Genomic DNA, 6,465 nt, shown 5'->3' with positions numbered 1-6,465 from the left:
TTATTTTATTTTATTTTGTTTTATTTTTAAGACATAGTCTCACTCTATTGCCCAGCAGGCTGGAATGTAGTGACGCGATCTCGGCTCACTGCAACCTCTGCCTCCTGAGGTTCAATTGATTCTCCTGCCTCAGCCTCCTGAGTATCTAGGATTACAAGCGTGTACCATTATGCCCAGCTAATTTTTGTCTTTGTTTTTAGAGATGGTGTTTTACAGGCTGATCTCGAACTCCTGACCTTAAGTGAGTTGCCTGCCTCAGCCTTCTAAAGTGCTGGGATTGCAGGTGTGAGTCACAGTGCCTGGCCTATAGTTTTTTTAAATGTTTATAATCTTCAATACAGACCCCCAAAGCCTATTGAAACTAGACTTGACTGAAAATTTACATACACAAATAAGAAATGTGTGCATATAGCAATGCATGTGCTAACATTGAAGTGATAGGCTGGGTGTGGTGGCTCATGCCTGTAATCCCAGCACTTTGGGAGGGCAAGGCAGGCAGATCATTTGAGGTCAGGAGTTCGAGACCAGCCTAGCCAACATGGTGAAACCCTGTCTCTACTAAAAAAAAAAATACAAAAATTAGCCAGGCATGGTGGCAGCACCTGTAATCCCAGCTACTCAGGAGGCTAAGGCAGGAAAATCTCTTGAACGCAGGAGGTGGAGGTTGCAGTGAGCCAAGATCATGCCATTGCGCTCTAGTCCAGGTGACAGAGCAAGACTCTGTCCCAAAAAAAAAAAGTGAAGTGATAAAATTAATGGAAATTATTCTGTATTAGGAAGAAGACAGAAGTTCATCGTTTTAAAGATAAATGACTCAGTTTGAAAATGCAACATATTTTATAATTACTCAAAAATTATTTTTTCTTTGAGAACCAAGAGATACTCTTTTTCATAAAAACCCATATGAATTTTCCCAAAGTAAATTCTAAGTTGAAATCGATTTTGAGTTTAAGCCTGTGGCAGTAAACTTTATCAATCTTAGTTGCCATCCAAAATCTCTAATTAAATTTTTCTTAAAAAAAAAAGAGGCAAAAAGAGGCAAGCTCTTTACTGCCACCTACCGTCAGAAAAAAATAGCCCGCTAAGTGTAAGGAAAAATGACTTGCACGGAAAACTTGAGGTATGACCATATGGTCTGGTTTGCAGATAGTTCCTGTTGCCTTGACATTTATCCACGTTGCCCTGCCCCCTTTTTCTCTCAAAACCCTGATTTGGATTATAAATTATATGGTTGTTACTGGCTCTTTCCATACATCATTTAAAATGCTCAAATTAGGCTTATCTCTCCCATCTAAATGCACACACACGCACTTCTTCAATCGGAGGCTTCTTCCCAGTTCCTATTCCTTCTTGTTCCGGTCTTCATGACCAAACTTCTCAAAATAGCAATGCAGACACAATTTCCACTTCATTACTTCTCATTCACTCCTCAACTCACAGTACTCTCCCTTCTGCCCTATTCCTTGAAACAGCTAGTTACTTGCCTGCTTTCAAATCAGCAGACACGTTTCTGCCTTTATTTTGCTTCATATGTTGGCAATAGGCGTGCGCCATAATGCCACGCTAATTTTTTTGTTTTGTTTTGTTTTTTTAAGAGACGGCATTTCACCATGTTGGCCAGGTTGTACACTGTTGTCTGCACTCTCTCTGCCATCTTACTTCTTGTCTTGGGTGACGCATCCTTTAGTTTGAGTTCTTGTCAATGTCCTTTATAATTTTCTCTTCCTCTGCTCACACCTAAACATTGGCATGTTGGCATCTCCATTCATCATCGCTCTACAGACTATGCCTGGGTAATCTCACCTATGTGTTCTACTGCAATCAACTTGCTAAAGATTCCCAAATTCATGCATTCACTCATTCATTCACATTCACATTCACATTCATTCATTCATTCATATTTATTGAATAAATATTTGTTCAATAAATATTTATGGAGCACCTACAAAATGCCAGTGACTTCTCCAGGTTCTGAGATATGTCAGGGAACAAAATGGAGGGGAGGAAAAGTTTCTGCCCTGTGTAGACAGTAAGACAATAAACTATAAACAAAATAAATAAGTAAATTGGACAGGAAGTTTAAGAGTGATAAGTGATACATGGCTGGGCGCGGTGGCTCACGCCTGTAATCCCAGCACTTTGGGAGGCCAAGGCGGGCGGATCACGAGGTCAGGAGTTCGGGACCAGCCTGACCAACATGGTGAAACCCTGTCTCTACTAAAAATAGAAAAATTAGCCAGGCATAGTGGTGTGCGCCTATAATCCCAGCTACTCAGGTGGCTGAGGCAAGAGAATCACTTGAACCCAGGAGGCAGAGGTTCCAGTGAGCCAAGATTGGGCCACTGCACTCCAGCCTGGGTGACTCCCTCTCAAAAAAAAAAAAAAAGAGAGAGAGAGAGAGAGATCAGTTATACAGAATACAGTAATAGAGATTTGGAGTGGTGGACGAAGGATTTTTAATGGAAGGGACAGGGACGGCCTCAAGGAAAAGGCGACATGTTAGTTGACTTGAAGGAGGAGAAGGAGTGAGCTATGAAAATATCTGGAAGAAGAGCAGCAGAAACAAAGTGCAAAGATTCCAAGGAAAGAATGCACTTGTCCTATTCACAGGGTGAAAAGGAGGCCAGGATGTTTCTGGAGCAAACTGAGTGAGAAAGAGGGGAATAGGGGCCGAGGTTAGAGGGGTGCAGGCCTGTAGATGAGAACAGCCTGCAGGCCACTGTAAAGACTCTGCTTTCCTTGTGAGAGAACTAGGGAGCCATTGCAGGGTTTTAGGTAGAGAAATGACATCATCTTAGTATTATTATTTTTTTTAGAAATGATGTTTCACCATGTTGGTCAGGCTGGTCTTGAAATCCTGACCTCGTGATCCACCCGCCTCTACCTCCCAAAGTGCTGGGATTATAGGCATGAGCCACCACGCCCGGCAGATATCATCTTATGTTTTAACAGAATCACCGTCTTGGGTCAGGTTTCCAGTGAAACATACTCTGAAACACAGGAGTTTACTGGGCCTGCTCTTGGGAACACCACTAAGGGAGTGAGGAAAGCAGAATTGGGCAGAGGGAGAAGACGGACTGTGACACAGTTGCAGCAGACGCCATGGGACGGCTCTTCAGTTATCCCAAATATTTACACCCCTCCTTAACTAGTCATTGGATGCAGGTTGTCTCTTGGGAGGAGCTGTACCCTTGGGCGAGGCAGCCACCTTCAGCCAAGGGCAATTCCCAGAGAGAGACATTAAATTGAGACTCCTTTGCAGTCAGCACTTTCCATCCTGAATTGCAGAGACGCACAACAGCATCTCTTAAGAGTCGGCCCCTGCACCCTCGGATAGATCAACTCCATATAGAAGCATCCAGGATCCCTCCATCTTCTGGTTGGCTCTTGGCTACTGCGGTTTGTCTCAAGACAAATGATACTCATCATCTCCTCTACTCCGCATGGTAGATTTTCCCCACCCCCAGTCAGTCTATTCGCCACGCAATAGCAATGTGAGTGATCCTGCTAACATATAAGTCAGATCATGTCACTTCTTTTTTTTTTTTTTTGAGATGGGGTCTCGCTCTGTCGTCCAGGCTGGAGTGCAGTGGCACAATCTTAGCTCACTGCAACCTCCGCTTCCCAGGTTCAAGAAATTCTCCTGCCTTAGTCTCCTGAGTAGCTGGGACTACAGGCGCCCGCCACCACACCCGGCTAATTTTTTTTTTTTTCAGTAGAGACAGGGTTTCACCATATGGGCCAAGCTGGAGATCATGTCACTATTTTTGCTTAAAACCCACCACATAGGCCGGGTGTAGTGGCTCATACCTGTAATCCCAGCACTTTGGGAGCTGAGGCAGGTGGATCATTTGAGGTCAGGAGTTCAAGACCAGCCTGGCCAACATGGTAAAACCCCGTCTCTACTAAAACACAAAATTAGCCGGCCTTGGTGGCACACGCCTGTAATCCCAGCTACTCGGTAGGATGAGACAGGAGAATCGCTTGAACCCGGGAGGCGGAGGTTGCAGTGAGCAGAGGTCGCGCCACTGCACTCCAGCCCAGGTGACAGAGCGAGACTCCGTCTCAAAATAACAAAATAAAACAAAAACCTGCCATGTAACTACTTCCCTTTCATTTCAGAGTAAAAACCAAAATCCTTATCATGATTTACATCACCTCCTTGCTAGAGACCACGTCATCCCCTATCACTCTCCTCACCACTCACTCTGTTCCTGTTACCCCAGCCTCCCTCCTTTCCTTGAGCACATTTTTGAAGTCTAGTTTGGCAGTGTCTATTTTACTACTCTTCATGGAGAAGCCCTGAACCTGAATTATCATCAAAATACAAGTCAAGATGCTTTTGGACTGAATGTTAATAATTCTATCTGCTAGTGTAAAATAGCTGTCTTCTGCAAAGATGATCTGGTAGTTACATCACATGCATTTAATTTAAAAGAATTCAGCTATTGGCTAAAAAAAGAAAGAAGTAATCATTAAATAGCACACTTTACTAGGGCAGCGTGTACCCACCCAAGGCAGAGTGCCAGTAGTCCTGAAAAGAACATCTGAATGATTTTAAGGTTTCCCAACTATTAACCACACACACAAAAAAAAAGAAAGTGAAATTTGTTGTTTAGGTGACTAAGTGAGATGATTTCCTTGAGGAAGAAAGTGAACAACTGAAGCCTGAAGAGAAACTTTAATGATAAAGAATTAGAGGGCCCGGCACACTGGCTCATGCCTGTAATTCCAGCACTTTGCGGGGCTGAGGTAAAAGGATGGCTTGAGGTCAGCAGTTCGAGACCAGCCTGGGCAGCATAGTGAGAGCTCATCACTACCAAATAAATAAATAAGAATTAGAGGAATAAAAAAAACTTCTACAGAATTACATATGCAAAAACATACATACTGTATATTTTAGGCTATTTAAGATATTTTCAAGGGCAATTTTTACTTCATTGATGATCAAATTGAGGTCAGTTCAAGACCAGCCTAGCCAACATAAAGAAAAGAGAACCAGCAAGAAGTGACCCTCATATGGAAGGGATGAGAAGGCACTTGGAAGTGTCATTAAGGGGCTGGGGTGAGGCCTAAGGCAAGAGATAGCCAGTGGGGAACTCTACTGGGGCACCATGGGAACAAGTTTATCTCATACCTAGTTTAAAAGTTTTCTGTCTGTATCTCCTCAGGTTAAAGCCTTTTAAAAGTCTGTTAAACACGACGGCCATGTCTTAGCTGTGATTTGGGGAATAAAGGGAGGCACTATGTCTGTGTTTGGGGTCAAAGCAGAAGGATCTGGGGCTGTGGCCTAGAGAAGTGGTTGTGAGTTGAAATGGTTGATAGAGAACACTAGAGCAGTCTGGAACAAGAGGTGGCAATGATGACCTTGTAGAAAACAGAACACGCCTCAGCACTTATAAATATTTAGAGACGGGACTAGAATTTCTGGAGTTACACAGGTTAAGGGAACAGATTGCATTCATGGGGATTGAAAAGGAGGTTGCTTCATCCCTTTCCATCACTGGAAAAGTAAAGGGTTTGGAAAAATTCAGAATATATATATACAAGAAGAAATATCTGGGCTATAGTGGCTAAGTCTGGAAAGAAAGATTGGGGTGGGCTAAAGGATTCTAACATTATATTTTTTGTTTGCATTTGTATTACATTACTTGTGTTTGTTATGATAACCATGCATTAGTTTTTTGTTAAACATAAGGTTTAGGGGAAAGTAGAATAACTATACAAATTATTGTAAAATTCATTAGAAATAGACCAGGCTCACGCCAGTAATCCCAGCACTCTGGGAGGCTGAGGGAGGTGGATCACCTGAGGTCAGGAGTTGAAGACCAGCCAGGCTAACATGACAAAACCCTGTCTCTACAAAAATACAAAAATTAGCCTGCTGTGGTGGTGCACTCCTGTAGTTCCAGCTACTCGAAAAGCTGAGCCAAGAGAACTGCTTGAAACTTAGAGGCCGAAGTTGCAGTAAGCCCAGACCTGGAGGACAGAGCGACACTCTATCTCAAAAAAAAAAAAAAAAAAAAAAGAAAGACTATATATGTGACAAATAAGAGTATTGAGAGGAAGAATTTCTCTCTGGATTACAAAATATTACACAACTACATTCACTAGAGTATTATGGTGCTGATGAAAGGACAGATGAATGCAAAGCTATGGCTTGGAAACAAATACTATTATGTTAAACAATTTTTTTTTTTTTTTGAGATGGAGTTTCTCTCTTGTTACCCAGGCTGGAGTGCAATGGCGCGATCTCGGCTCACTGCAACCTCCGCCTCCTGGGTTCAGGCAATTCTCCTGCCTCAGCCTCCTGAGTAGCTAGGATTACAGGTGTGCGCCACCACGCCCAGCTAATTTTTTGTATTTTTAGTAGAGACGGGGTTTCACCATGTTGACCAGGATGGTCTCGATCTCTTGACCTTGTGATCCACCCGCCTCGGCCTTCCAAAGTGCTGGGATTACAGG

This window comes from Aotus nancymaae, unplaced genomic scaffold, assembly GCF_030222135.1.
Source record: "Aotus nancymaae isolate 86718 unplaced genomic scaffold, 86718_ANA_hifiasm-v0.15.2.pri h1tg000032l_0, whole genome shotgun sequence".
Classification (NCBI taxonomy): domain Eukaryota; kingdom Metazoa; phylum Chordata; class Mammalia; order Primates; family Aotidae; genus Aotus; species Aotus nancymaae.
This window is presented reverse-complemented; position numbering follows the sequence as displayed.